This window comes from Chaetura pelagica, unplaced genomic scaffold (genome assembly GCF_000747805.2).
Source record: "Chaetura pelagica isolate M959 unplaced genomic scaffold, ChaPel_1.0 scaffold79, whole genome shotgun sequence".
In the NCBI taxonomy this organism is placed as follows: Eukaryota; Metazoa; Chordata; class Aves; order Apodiformes; family Apodidae; genus Chaetura; species Chaetura pelagica.
Genome location: NW_009969339.1, coordinates 249,597 through 263,773, shown reverse-complemented (window position 1 = coordinate 263,773; position 14,177 = coordinate 249,597).

Here is a 14,177-nt window from a genome sequence, read left to right as displayed (position 1 = left end):
AGGTTGCCCACTCAATGCTAGAGGCTCTGCAAGTTTTGCCAGCACCTGGCTGCAAGAGACATCTCCTGGTTCAACTCTGGGCAAGTTCATGTCACCATATACAAATCCACAGAGACTCTGGGGAGAAAAATCATCCCTCTGAAAGCTTCGCTGTCCCAGCCATGAGTGGGGAGGAATCTCAAAGAACTAGGATCCCAGTAGGACACTGTGATGAGGAAGCCCACAGAGCCGCACAGGATGTCACCTCTCAGAGGACGCTGCTGTCAGGATGCTCACAGAGCTAAAGTGGTGGGGCCTAGCAAAGAAGGTGGGCAGAGGGCTGAAATACAAGGCTGTGGAACTGCCCCAAGGAGATGTTGCTTTACAGTCCTTCCTTTTGGCCAGTTCAGGACATGGGAAGAGTTCAGGTGTTAACTTGGAAGCTCCTGTCTGCCGTACACTTGCACCCAGGTGCAAGCAAATGCACAGCCAGTGACTCCAAAGCTTTGCTGTGCCAAACAGCTTAAAGTCTCACCGTGAAAAAAAGTCATCACAATGCTTTATGTAAAATCCTTGCTCTCCTATCACGCCTCCCCAACAGTGATTAGATGCCTAATTTGTTAGGCAGCAAGAAGGAGAGAAAGGGAAAGCTCAGGGGAGAAAAACGAAGCAGCTCAGAAGCATGAAAGAAACGAGAGAGCTTTAGAAGCATAAATCTTATTTTAAAGTGATAAATACTGGCAGAAAGGTCTTTCATATGCCAGTGATTCCCTGGCAGGCCAAAGAGCCACCTTTGTTTTCCAAAGTGAAATGGTTACCTTTTATATTAATATGATTATTTAAGATTAAGGGGGATTTGCATCAAGCCAGCTCCACCCAGACAGCCCTAGGCAGCAGCCCACAGGAGCATGTGAACGGGCACAGGCTTGAGAAACTGTCTTCTCTAAGCAGAAGAGGATGCCAAGAGACTACAGGTTTCCTAGAAAATATCAGTGGCAACACCAGGGGAGAGGAGGGCCTGGGAAACTTCCCTCCCCTTGGTGTCATCCCATGGGTCCAGCCAGGAGGCAGTGGAAGGGCTTAGAAATAATTCCTGTTGGCGATGTGGAGGGAGCGTGGGCGCTGTGTGACTGTCTGTGGGGACCTGCCAGAGGGAGCGCAGCAGTGAGGCTGGCTCTGCCTGCACATGTGCACGGCTGTGCAAGGGTGTGAGTCACTGGAGAAAAAGGGGTTCCAGTGCCAGCTCTGGGGTGCAAGGTGGAGGGTATTTGGAGGAGTTGCTGTGGATGAGGGGGTGGATGTGTGGGCTGGGTCTGTGTGTGGGTTCATCACTTTGCAGAGCAGAGAATGAGGGCTGACTCCTAGAGGGGGGTAGGAATTGCCATGGGGAACCAGGCAAAGCACTGGTTGGGAGCTTTGTGTGTGTGTGCACGTGTGTTTGCATGAAACAGTCCCTGTGGAGAAAGGGGTGGGAGTGTTGGCTGTTTGTGAGGGGACGTAGGAAATGGGGTGGGAGCACGGGCTGCCCGTGGGCGTGCGTGGGTCACAGGGAGACCACCGTGGTTGTGCAAGTGTGTGTATGGGAGAAGGGCTGTCGGGAAAGGGGTGAGAGCCCTGCTTCTGCATGTGTCCCCACACATGGATCACTGCAGGGAGCTTGGTGTGGGGCTGGCTCTGTGCATGTGCAGGTAGGAGGTTATTGCTGTAGGGGACAGGGAGTGACCTCTGCTCTCCCAAGCTGTAGGGGGAAGAGGGCAGGAGCAGCAGTTGTGCATTGGAGTGTACCTGAGCAGGTACTGTGGGTTCTGGGTGCACAGAAGGAGCAGGGGGTGAGTGCTGGCTTAGTTTGTGTGCAGGAGCATTGCTGCAGGGGAGGGCGGCATGTCCTGCATGAGGTCATAAGAAATTCTAAGGCACAGTATGTGATGTTGCTGCAAAGAACCACATACCCCCAGGGTATGTGCCATCCTGTGCTGGCCTTGCTGCCCTATTTTGTAAAACAGCAGCTCCTGTCCTGCACTGGACTGGCTCTGAACAACAGGGGTCCACAAGCTATTTGAGACAAGCCCTCACTCAAACCAAGCATCCATCCAGAATTTCTGGATCCTAAATACATCCCTAGCAACCCACTGGTGACAGTTTGGAGTGCCTCCAAATATGCTACTTTGCAGGTGGGACAGCAAAAGGGGCATGGAGGGGATTAGTCCTTGTATTATAACTCACTACAGTCTCTTGCTGAAGGGACTCGGAGCCCAGGGAATCACTAGGCTGGCTGAAGACAGCTATCACTTCACAAGGTACACTGGCATCTGGTCATACTGGGGAGAACACCTCAGGCCTGCAAACTCTGGTGGGGCACAGCATCCTTCAGTGTGCTTTCAGCTCAAGAGAGAGCCACCTCAGTATAATTCTAGCAAGAAAAGCCCAGAGCCAAGCCACCATTCCAGTGTGAGGAAGGGGCTGCCCTTGAATGGCCTTCCCAGACAGGGTGTCTGAGACAGTCATGTGTTGCTACCCCAAGTCATTAGTCTGCAAGATGTCAAACATTGGAGTAGACTGTGCTCAGATTTCCAGCAAAAGGAGAGTCAACCAGAAGCTGTTACAGATGGTGGTTCAAATACAGCAGATGCTGTCCTGATCTGGTGTGGGGCAGAAGAAGAGGAAAGGTGTGGGGGAACGTGGAGAAGCTTTTTCATATGACCCAAGAGTAAAATGCAGTGGCAGCACAGGCTAATGGGGACATTTCAGCCCCTCAAAGCTCTTCCTCTGGTCTGTGTGGGTCTGGATTCAGCAAGAGGAGCAGCCCCACACTGGACAGGACATTATGTTTGCACACATCTGCTTCCACCTTCCCTTCACTCTCCATGCCCAAGCAGTGGCAGAGCTCAGTGTCGATGGGGAGGGACTCTCCTCTCAGCCAGCTCGCCCACCTATATTTCAAGCTAACATCTGACATGCATTTTGACACAGCCATGCCTCCCTTTTCTTTTCTCCACTACCTTGCCTTGTTTAGAGTCTGTTTTTTTTTTCTTCCATTGCCAAAACACAATGACTGTTATAATTAACAGATTATCTCAGTGCGACAGCTGCAGTCCTTTGAAAATTAGGTTGAATAACAGGATCCTGCCGTATGGTAATTTCTTTTCATGTCTCAAATATCTTCTCTCTCACACTCTCGCTTCTACCTAATTTCTTTTCTTCTTTCTTTCTTTTCTCTCCCCCCCCTCCTACCTTTCACCAGCTCCCTGACTGCATGAGTGATACCTTTTTGGTGAGCCAGGCTGAAGGGCTCTCTCTACCTTCATCAGCTGTTTTCATCCCTCTTCTTTTTACGACTGCCCTTCATAGAGTAGGATCATAAACATGTTGGGAAAAAAATGTGCTTTGCCTCAGCCCTGCAGAGGCCACAGTGAGAGGGCCTCCCTGAAAGACTCAGAAAGGCAGCCCAGGGAGTTGCATGGGCAGGGGAGAAACAGGGGATTCAGCAGCTTGAACCACTGTCTGCAACTTTCCCGAGTGCAACGGTGTGGCTGAGTGGTTTGTACTGAGAGAGCCAGTGAGCTCTACCCACCCACCTACCCGTCCGCCTTCTTGCTGACTCAGTATCTGCCCCTGACTCACCACTTGCTCACTGAATGGGGACTGGCAGTACTTATCCAGCATCCTTCCCTCTCGCTAAGGCAAGAGCTCTGCCACTTACCACCCCCTCTCCCCATTATCCACCTACATCTGTCTCTCTACCAACTCAATCAACCCCAGCCAGCCAAAAAAGCTGCTTGCTGGAAATTCAGGGTTGCAAAACCAAAATAAGAACTGATGCAGCTCCCGGCTGGACCCAAACTAAAGGCTCAGGGAACCTCCTCCTCCAAGACTGGACATCCCCTGGTCCCTGCTGCAAACTGGACTGATCCATTCAGCAAAGTGGCTGGACTCCTCAGCCTCTGCGTGGGCAGACATGCTAGCACACAGTGTTTCAGGCCGCGAGGATGACCAGCCAGATATGTGGAATGGGTCTGCTGGGATGTTGTCCTGGATTTGGCAACTGAAAGATTTCAAATTAAACGTGTCCTGGACTCAAGCAATCTGCCACTTTATTGTCAAATGTACCAGGACCATTAGTAAATTTATTCTCTATGCCTGACCCTACAGTTCTTATTTCAACCATGTCCTTAATCTATACAACACAGTCTGTTACAATTAAACACTGCTTCTTCCTCTTGAAGAACAGGGCAGTATTGCTCCACACCACTCATCCATCACAGCCTAACCCACCACTGCAGAGGCCAGCTCCAGCCGAGTCCTGGGCCTCCTCCTGCCGCCTCAGCACAGCCATTTCCTCTCCTCCCATGAATTTCCACCTCATTTAATTCCTTAATCCTGACTCGGTAGAACAGAAACACTTTGTCACCATTACTCTGCCACAGGCCAAGCAGAATCTTTTAACAAACATTCATCCATTCATTGTATTTCAGCAGTCTCTAGTAATGCTCCTCCTCCTCGTCCATGATCTCTCTCTTTTCATCCTTTGCCACCCTCTCCATGCATTCTCTTTCTGCTTTCACTCCAGGCCCTGTGTTGGCTCGTGGCACTTGCAGCACATCTCCTCATTCATTAACTGTCACTTATCCAAATGCTACCTTCACTTATTAATTCTCCTTTCTTCTAGTAGCATCCCTCCTCTGAGTGCTTCGTAGAGTCCTACTTACGTATCCAATAATAGTATTTTCCCAATGAGTGAGTCATATACCCCTTTGCTGACATTTAGAATTCTTCTTGTTCTTTGAGACACGTTTATTCATTCCCCTCTCTACAATTATATATGTCTACTCGTGGTGTTGCATTTCCTACAGCAGCCATGCAACAAACACATGATCCATGCAAATAATCCCACAAAATAATTGCCTCTGCTGGTGCCTTGTCATCCTCCATTTTAATTATGTAGGCCAAAGCTAAATGAAGGTATGAAGCAATCAAGAATAGGGGACAACTTAATTTTAAAAACACCCCACCCTTTTCTTTGTTCTTGCTTGGTCCAGATTTCAATCTTTTTTTTTTTTTTTTTTCCCCCTACCTATTTGCTGCTCAGCCTCTTTCAACACCATTAGTAGCTAAGTAGGTGGAGGCTGCAAGTGATATTGGGCCTCTGGTTTCCTAGGTGCTGTAAATATGTTCAGTGAGAAACAAACTTTGCTCCTGTTTCCAAGCTGGAAGGACAGGAAAAAAAAGAGCATCACTCAGCTAATAGGGGCACAAAAAACGTCTTACCCACTAACCCAGGTAATACACACTTCATGACAAGGGAGCAATGCAACATGCCCCGAAACCTTTCTTCAGAGGCTTCATCAGATGGCCCTAGCAAGTAACACATCTGTCAGTCCCTCCTCATTCCTTATTCCTTCCCCCACACTATTCTCTGCTTCTCTTCCAGTCCTTAGTCACCCTTTGATATGTCGTATTTTATTTATTCCTTACTACTCCTTTTAATCTGCATAGGCTAAACCTCAAGCTCTGTATTCACCCTGACTCACTTCCTACCCAGGAAAAGCAACTATTTAAATCAGTGGGAAAGCCTGTGATGTCAATCTGGACAGCCACTGATACTGCACGGGGACTCCCGCATGGTTATTTCTTCTTGTCTTCTCACTCATTCAGGTCTCCATTTAGCAATACACCCAAGCACACACCCAACTGCAAACCTCTGTAAGTCCCACTCAGCTTCTCACGTACTTTCTTCTGCAACATCTGTGTTGATGATTCCCACATTTTCCAAACACTACAGATTCTCCTTCTGTTCTTCCTCTCCCCAGCCTCTTTGTTACCCACCCACCAACATCCTTTCTCTCGCTTCGAGAAATTTAGACTATTCCTTTTTTTTTTTTTTCCCCTTTATTTGTTTTGATTTTCCTATTTTCACTGCTACCCGGGGACTCCAACTTGTAATTTCACGTCCGTTTTTCTGACATTGCTGTGTTGAACAACTGACTTCCCCCTCTGCTCTCCAGTACTCTGAAATCCAAATTGGGCCATTGAGGAGAAAAGCAATTGGCCAGAACTGCTGTCTGTGATACTGAAACAGAGCTGGCAGTCATATTTACAGGCTACTTTGAAAGCTCCAGGGATGGCTTGTGGCCAAAAATTATGATATCCACCCCCTCTTTTTTTAAATGATGCCTTCCTATGACTCAGTCTGGTCCAGAAGTCAAAATGAGATTTATTTTTTTTTAGCCATCCACCCTTTAAGCAGTGAGAACAAGAGCCTAAGAATGCCATAGCATCACGGACAGGACGGGTTGCGTCACAATCAATGCAACTTGGGGTGTCCTTGGTGGTTTTCAAAAGAAGCAGAACAAAAGGCATGTGTCCTCTTTCCGGAGAAATGAGTCTTGGTGGAACTAAACTGGCAGTTGCCCGAGTTTTCTAAACTTAGTTTTATCTCTTAGCAAAGCAAGAAACACGTGGGAAGCAGAGACACCGTGACCTCAGGGGCTCATGACTTCCTGGGCTCAGCAAGGAGCTACCGTGCCCTTTATTATCCACCATTGTACAGAGCCAGAGTCTTGAATAAAGGAGATGGTGTAGGGGGAACTGTGACAGCTCTTTCAAAGTGGGACTGTGGCATACCAACACAGCCTGCCCACACTCTTACCTCTGCCTCCAGCTACACAGTCTGCAGCAACAAACAGCCATTCAAATGGTTGATAAACGAGTGGTTCAGCCAGAGACCACTTAATTTGCTCCTTGCCTTCTTTGTCTGCCAGTGGCAGGGAAAAATGCATGTTTGGAAATTGGCAGTCTTGTGTATAGCATTACCAGGCTGAGTTATACTGACTGCTACAGAAAAAGAAGAAATAAAAAAAGAACAACAACAAAACACCAAAAAACCCCCAGAAGAATAGGGGAGAAGGCTGAGAGCTGGGGAGAAGAATGGTGGGGTGGGAGCTATGGAGAGCCAAGGAAGGAAAAAGGGAGAGAAATGAGAGAGTATTGTATCCAAGACTAGAAACTATGATGATGAGGACATTAAGAACATGATAGATAAGCAGGAAAGGAAGGCAAACAGACAGAGGCAGGCACAGAGAAAGAGACAGATGAAGGAGAAGGAAGAGAGAGAGGCAGAATTAATTTAGGAGGAATATACTGAAAACATAATCTTCTCAACAGGGAAAAAAAAAAAAAAGAGAGAGAATTAAACAAACAGTGACAGGAAACTGAGAAAGAAAGAATAACTTTTTTTTTTATGAGCTTGTTAACATTTGTGAAGTTAAGTAACCCTAAATTTATGCCATTAATTTGCATGTATTACGTTTTTTGTCTCTGCTGCCAGTTTATAGTCTCAGTGAAACCTTTAAAAAGTGGCTTTTTTTCCTCCTTTTCCCTTCACTTGTGTTAATTAAGGCTTGTGATATATGTGTATTTTTACACTGCCGCTGTGCTCGAGCATTTAATCATCAAAATGGCCCTTTCTGCCTTTTCTTTACTTAATTTGCTCCTTGCCTTCTTTGTCTGCCAGTGGCAGGGAAAAATGCATGTTTGGAAATTGGCAGTCTTGTGTATAGCATTACCAGGCTGAGTTATACTGACTGCTACAGAAAAAGAAGAAATAAAAAAAGAACAACAACAAAACACCAAAAAACCCCCAGAAGAATAGGGGAGAAGGCTGAGAGCTGGGGAGAAGAATGGTGGGGTGGGAGCTATGGAGAGCCAAGGAAGGAAAAAGGGAGAGAAATGAGAGAGTATTGTATCCAAGACTAGAAACTATGATGATGAGGACATTAAGAACATGATAGATAAGCAGGAAAGGAAGGCAAACAGACAGAGGCAGGCACAGAGAAAGAGACAGATGAAGGAGAAGGAAGAGAGAGAGGCAGAATTAATTTAGGAGGAATATACTGAAAACATAATCTTCTCAACAGGGAAAAAAAAAAAAAAGAGAGAGAATTAAACAAACAGTGACAGGAAACTGAGAAAGAAAGAATAACTTTTTTTTTTATGAGCTTGTTAACATTTGTGAAGTTAAGTAACCCTAAATTTATGCCATTAATTTGCATGTATTACGTTTTTTGTCTCTGCTGCCAGTTTATAGTCTCAGTGAAACCTTTAAAAAGTGGCTTTTTTTCCTCCTTTTCCCTTCACTTGTGTTAATTAAGGCTTGTGATATATGTGTATTTTTACACTGCCGCTGTGCTCGAGCATTTAATCATCAAAATGGCCCTTTCTGCCTTTTCTTTGGGCTGCTCCTGCCCCTTCTCCTCCTCAACACAGAATCAGGAGGGGGCCTGTGGTTCCACCTATCCACACTGGTCTGTAAGTGTGCCTAGAAGCAGCCTGGGCTCCTACCAGCCATCTCCCAGTGAAACAAGGCAGCTGACACAACAGGGAGATGTGAGGAGGACCTTCAGCTGCTGAAGAGCTAACAGCTCCAATCCACTTGGGCAATCACATTGCCATGCTGAAGCAGACTGTATTTACACATTAGCAATCACTGGGGAGCCTTAACATTGGATTCTCTGGGGAAATCCAACCAAAGAACACAGTGAGATTCCTAATGAAGGTAGTCGTGGCCAGAGCTGGGGAAAACACAGCTGATGGACACGGTATAATTGCCTGCTGGCAGAAAAGGGGATGCAGGTCCTCCTCCAGGGCTTCAGCAGCACCTAAAAATCTCCAGACTAGGACGTGCATAGAAAGAACTGCTGTAGAAAATGAATGTCTGGCTTCTTCCCTCCATCCAGGGGACTGCCCCACGCATGTTCCAGGGACAGCAGTCCCTCCTCTCCTCCAAAGGACTCTTCTTTCTGGGCAGACAGCTCATCACTGACTTTGGAAGTGCCCAAGGCCAACACAAGGCATAGCTGGTGGAGCCCTTTTGGCAGCTGTCCCAGTGAGCATATTTCTGAGCTCAGCTGGACAGGAGTCTTGGTCCTAAATGTGCTTTGATTGCTTTGCTCTTCTCTAAAGGCTCTGTATCTCCCAGCTGTAAGCAGAGTTTGCTGAAGCAAGAAGCAGGTTGCTAAGCCTGGTTTGGATGCTGTTTGGTCTCTAGTGGAGCTGACAGGACTTGTCTTGTTAAAAGCCAGCTGAGCTGAAACCATGAACACTGAACATTGATTCAGACCTAAACACCCGCCATGGGAAACACAGCAACCAGAGCAGGGAATAAGGGTGATTGCTGGTTGCAGCAAAGATGGTGCTCCCTCATTCCCTATGGAGGAGGCTTGTGATCTCCTTGGAGCTCTGACAGGCATCTGACAGGCATATGATAGGAGTCTGAAGGGTCTCTGGTGAACTGGAGTTGGGAAGGAGAGGAAGGGGAGCTAGACCAGGCTTTCCACACTGTCACTATTATTTTACCATCTGAGGGTGTTGAGCACCAGAGAGGATATTCCGATTTACTCTCTGGCTTACTGTTGCTGTGGCAACGGGAGAAAAACAGGCCAAAAGAAAACTGCATCTGCAATGTGGTGGTATCAGGGAGTTTGGGTTCCCATGTGTTTGTTTGTTTGTTTGTTCAACTGTTTGCAGGAGCCAATGGTGAAAAAGCACTCTCACAGGGACAGGAAACTGGGGCCCCAGCTGTACCCAGACAAATATGCTCTCCTCTCATGCAACTGCAAAACAGTCATGTGCACAGGCAGATCCACAATACACAGCCTGAGGAACACCAGCACACACACATATCCTGTCTTCCCACCAGACAACTGGAACTGGAGGTCCCTTGGCTGCTCTCCCACTGTCCCAGGAAGCCAGACTTCGTATTTCATAGGTACAAAGCCCCCATGTACCAGGCACATTCCAGCAGGGCTCTGAAGCACAACTAAGAGTCTGGGGCCCATCAGCTTATGTCAGCAAAAGGATCTCCTCTGCCATCAGGTCCACCCATCCCAGTTAGTCATGACGTGAAGGGGTCACCAACCCCCCACTGGCTGCTGAGTGTTTCCTGCAAACACTCTTCTAGCACATCACAGTGAGTGGTTCTTAACACCCCCAAAGTGATCAACAAAACAAATTCAGGCCTGTCTCAGCAGTCATATCCACAGTCGGGAGAGATGGCCTCCATTCCCAACATCACAGTGAGCCCTCAGGTCACATAAATGGGCCTCTTGCAGATGCCAGCCTCCAACTCAGACACCACCATTTTAGGAGCTTGACAGCACCTCTCCCACCCCAGAAAAGCAGGCTGGAGAGCAAAGCTAAGTACAGCCTTTTTCCCTCCTTCTCATCTAGCCTGCTGGGACATGAGTATTCTCAGCCTAAACTTTGGAACAAGGCTCAATGTCCAATGCAGCCAAGGTACTGGCCCCAGAGATCTACTTTGGGTCAAGTAAAAGGAAGGAAATAATTTTTTAGCTGCCTCTGACAGACTCAAAGCTGCTCCCTGGAGGTGTGGAAGCACAGAACAACCTTAGAGCAAGGCAAAATTGCTATCCAGTCACATAATGATCTATTCTTTCTTATCCCATAGCCCATAACAGACGGAGGCTAACAAAGATACCAGGGAATAATGGCTCAGCCACAGGTTCCTGGAAATCAGACTCCCAATGAGCTTTACGAGTGCTGTGTTGCAACTTTTGGGATGGAGAGGCAAAGCCTGTGGCAGAGATAGAATGTATTTCCTCAGTCCCACAGGGTAAGGCCCTGTGAGATGGGATATCTCCACGACAACAGTGCACATGTGGTCTGAGACACTGCCAAGACAAGGCAGGGTGGTGATGCCTCTAACCTGTTGGCTGCTGCTGTAGTGACTTGAAGGGCATTGAGGGAAAAAAGGGGGGGGGGGGGGGAGAAACAAAGGGGCTAAGGTTGAGCTGGAAAAGATGAGGTGATGGAGACGAGAGGCCTTGAGGGCATGAAAAGCTTCTCCAGAACATTGTGCAGGGAGAAGTCCAGCTCAGTCCTAATGAGGACAAGGCAGCTGCAGGGCATGTGTGTTGTCTGTGTGAGTGCTACAGGAATGCTGTGAGTTTGCAGAGTGCCTGGGCATCCAGGGTCCTGAGCACACTGGAGAGGTGAGGTGGGGCATCAGTCCTTTGACTCTTGGCTGCCTTTTCTCCCATCATTCCTGGGACTCCATCTGGCTTCACTATTTTTACACACATAGACAAAAAAAAAAAAAAGATAAAATAAACACTTAATTTCTAACCTAATCAGCCCTTCTCTCGCTAATTAGCACCCTCTGAGCACATCCACAGGCTGTGAGAGATACTCTGGGACTGATAATGACCCCCAACCTGCAGTTGCATATGCTGAAGGGTCAGCAGAGCCAAGAGCAAGGCAAGGGGAGGCCAGGAGCAGAATAACCTTTGCCATTTGTTTTTTTCTCTTAAATCTGGGATGCTGGAAGGAGGATGTCTCTTTTCTGGCAGGATCCCTTCTGTGTATGTGTTTTTTCTGTGAGAGAGTGTGTGTGTGTGTGCATGCATGTGTGCCAAGGAGGGGGGGAAGCTGGAGAGGTTTGGAGGGACGGGACTGGAACAAATTTCTGGCGTTGAGCCCAAGCCTGAAACACATGCCAATTTGTGCTTCTTGCTGGTGGTAATGAAGGGCTCCGTTCAGGACACGTGGGACACTAATTAAGGGGCTTCAAAGGCAGCTTTCTGCAGAGTGCTCTCTAAAGGGGGGCTGAGGGGAGGAAGGAGCACAAGAGGGGGGTGTTCTCCACTCAATGGAAGGCTTCTGGCTCCTAGTGCTGCTGGGGAAGGCACTTTTTCTTTCTCCCTGTCTCCCATAGCAACTCCTACCCATGAGAGCTAAGAAGGTGCAAGCATCTGGCAGCTCCAGACAAGCCCTCAACAGCAAGTAGGCGAGGCAGGCTCTGGTACAGAGTGTGTGCTGCCATGGGGAGCAGAAAGGTCCCAGTGGAAGTGGAGGGACATCATGCTGGAAAGAATAAAATGTATACATAGGGCATGGCAGAAAGAGAGAAAAGAAGGGGGAAGGCAGGGACTGGCTGCTATTGGTTTGCAAAAGTAGCACCGATGTGAACAGGAGTTAACCTGTAGTCTCCAGGGTTTTGCAGGGAATAAAGCTTTGGATCACCACAGATCAAAACACCATGGCTGCATCTTGTCAGCTCCATCCCACAGGGTTATTTCTCACCAGACACTGGATGGTGCAAACTTCGTGAATAGGACAACGGACAGAGCAGAGAATGTGCCTCCAAAGTGTCCATCCGGGCACAAGGCTCTGATCTCAGTTGGGCACCAAAGAAAAACAAGCACTGCAAGGGTACCCAAAGAGCTCTAGCCCACTTCCAGGAGCTTCACAGACCTTGGCCCTACAGGCTTGCAGATTCCCTCATATCTGTAGCATTCCCGTGTCAAAGGGAAGGAGCCAAGCCTCAGAATGGGTGATGTGACTCAGCCATGGCCACCAAAGAGAGTCTCAGCTCAGCTTTCCTGCTTCCTACCCGGCGTCTTCACTGTTCACCTGCCCAGCCTGACTCCATGGGAGTGAGCATGAAACAGCAGCTCTGGTGGAAAACAGGCCTATGCTGAGATTGATTAAACAGGGACAGAATGTGGGAGGAAAGAGAAGAATAAATTGGCAGTGAGAGCAACAGAGTGTTAGTGAGAGACAGAAAAAAAGGATGAGTGAGAAGGATGGTGAGGAAGAGAAGAGAGAATAGAGGGTTATCTGTGGATTATATTCACCAAGCCATGCACCAAGCATAGAGGGAAAATGAGGGAAAGAAAAGAGAGGTGATATGAGTACATGAGGAGAAGAAGTGAGAAGAGACTCACAAAGAGCAACAGAAGCAGACAGCTTGAGGGAGAAGCAGTGTTTCACTGATCCTGCACGACAGCATGCTCCCTGCCATCACTCACCACTCCACAAGCTGCCAGAGTGCCCCACAGCTCCTCTTAGCTCCAGAGGCAGCTGCCTTCTCTATGCCAGACTGTCTCAGGACCACACATGGGTCACCTGGACACAGCTGTTTCAGTGTTAGGACCAGTCCTGCCACAATACACAATGTTTAGCCAAGGTGAAGCAGAAGGCGAGCTGAGCTCACCTTTCAGTAGTTCTCTGCTTCTCCACAATTGTCCAGATCTGTAGTTTCTCTGACCTTTCCACCTTCTCCTGTTCTCTCTCCTCCTGTGCACCAACCCACGCGTAATTGCTTATTCCAGATGACCTGTTCCATGTCTCCCATGTTCAGTGTCACCCAGCCAAAAGCACAGCCACCTGCAGCTCAGAGCAAGACAGCAGGGCTGTGACTGCTGCTGGAGACAAAGAGGGGGGAGCATCACCCTGGGAAAAGCACCTGGGGGTAGACAGGCTGAGGTGTGACTCAGGCCAGTGACTTCCCAGGGCAAGAGGAGCAGTGCCAGGCAATTTTATCGTCAGCTCTTGGGCAAAAATCTTCACATTAATATCTGGCAATTCCCTGTCTGCTTTCTTACTACTGCCTAACCATCTTGCCCCCCAACCCAAGCCATTTCTGAGGAGAGGTGGTCAGATTCCTAGGCAGACAGAGTAAAAAGTTTTTGTTGCAGAAACACGTTACGGTACTGAAATCAGCCCCAAAACAGATCTTGAGAAACATCCTGGGGTCTGTTAGGATCTGCAAAGAAAAGAGATCAGCCTCGAACAGGTATAGACACAATCTCAGATGCAATTGCAAGATACAGCCTTGGAAGGGCTTAGCTTTATCACTGACTCTTGTATCATGCAAGTATAACAACCACAGAACAGTCCAGGCAAGTCCAGGGCACTTGTGTGCCCTGCTTCCTTCCATCCCACAGACCACCAAAAATTTCCCATCAGCTGCTACTGGCTGCTTAAGAAAGCCTCAAAAGCTGAGAGAACATATCTGATCACCAGCCTCTTCTTACCATGGGGGAAATGACAGCAAGGATTTTCAGGTTAATAGAAAGATACCACCCTTAGTTTTCATGGAGAGAGGCAACAGGGACCCTCTCCAGTCTCCCCTTTCCTCCCCCTGTTCTTCCTTCTCCCCCCCATTCTTCTGCCCTGTGCAATCCGAATTGGATGCTACACCAAGGATAGATAAACAGACAACTAGTGAATCATTCTTATTGAGTTTGAACTGATTATTAAAAAAAAAAAATAAAAAAAAAAATAAATCAAAAGAGAGGGAAAGAAAAATCAAAGCTGGGATTACGGGCTTAGCAGGCACGAGTCCATATTCAGCCTCCACTGTTCTCTTTGTGACTCTGTCACACTGGTAGACTGCTAAG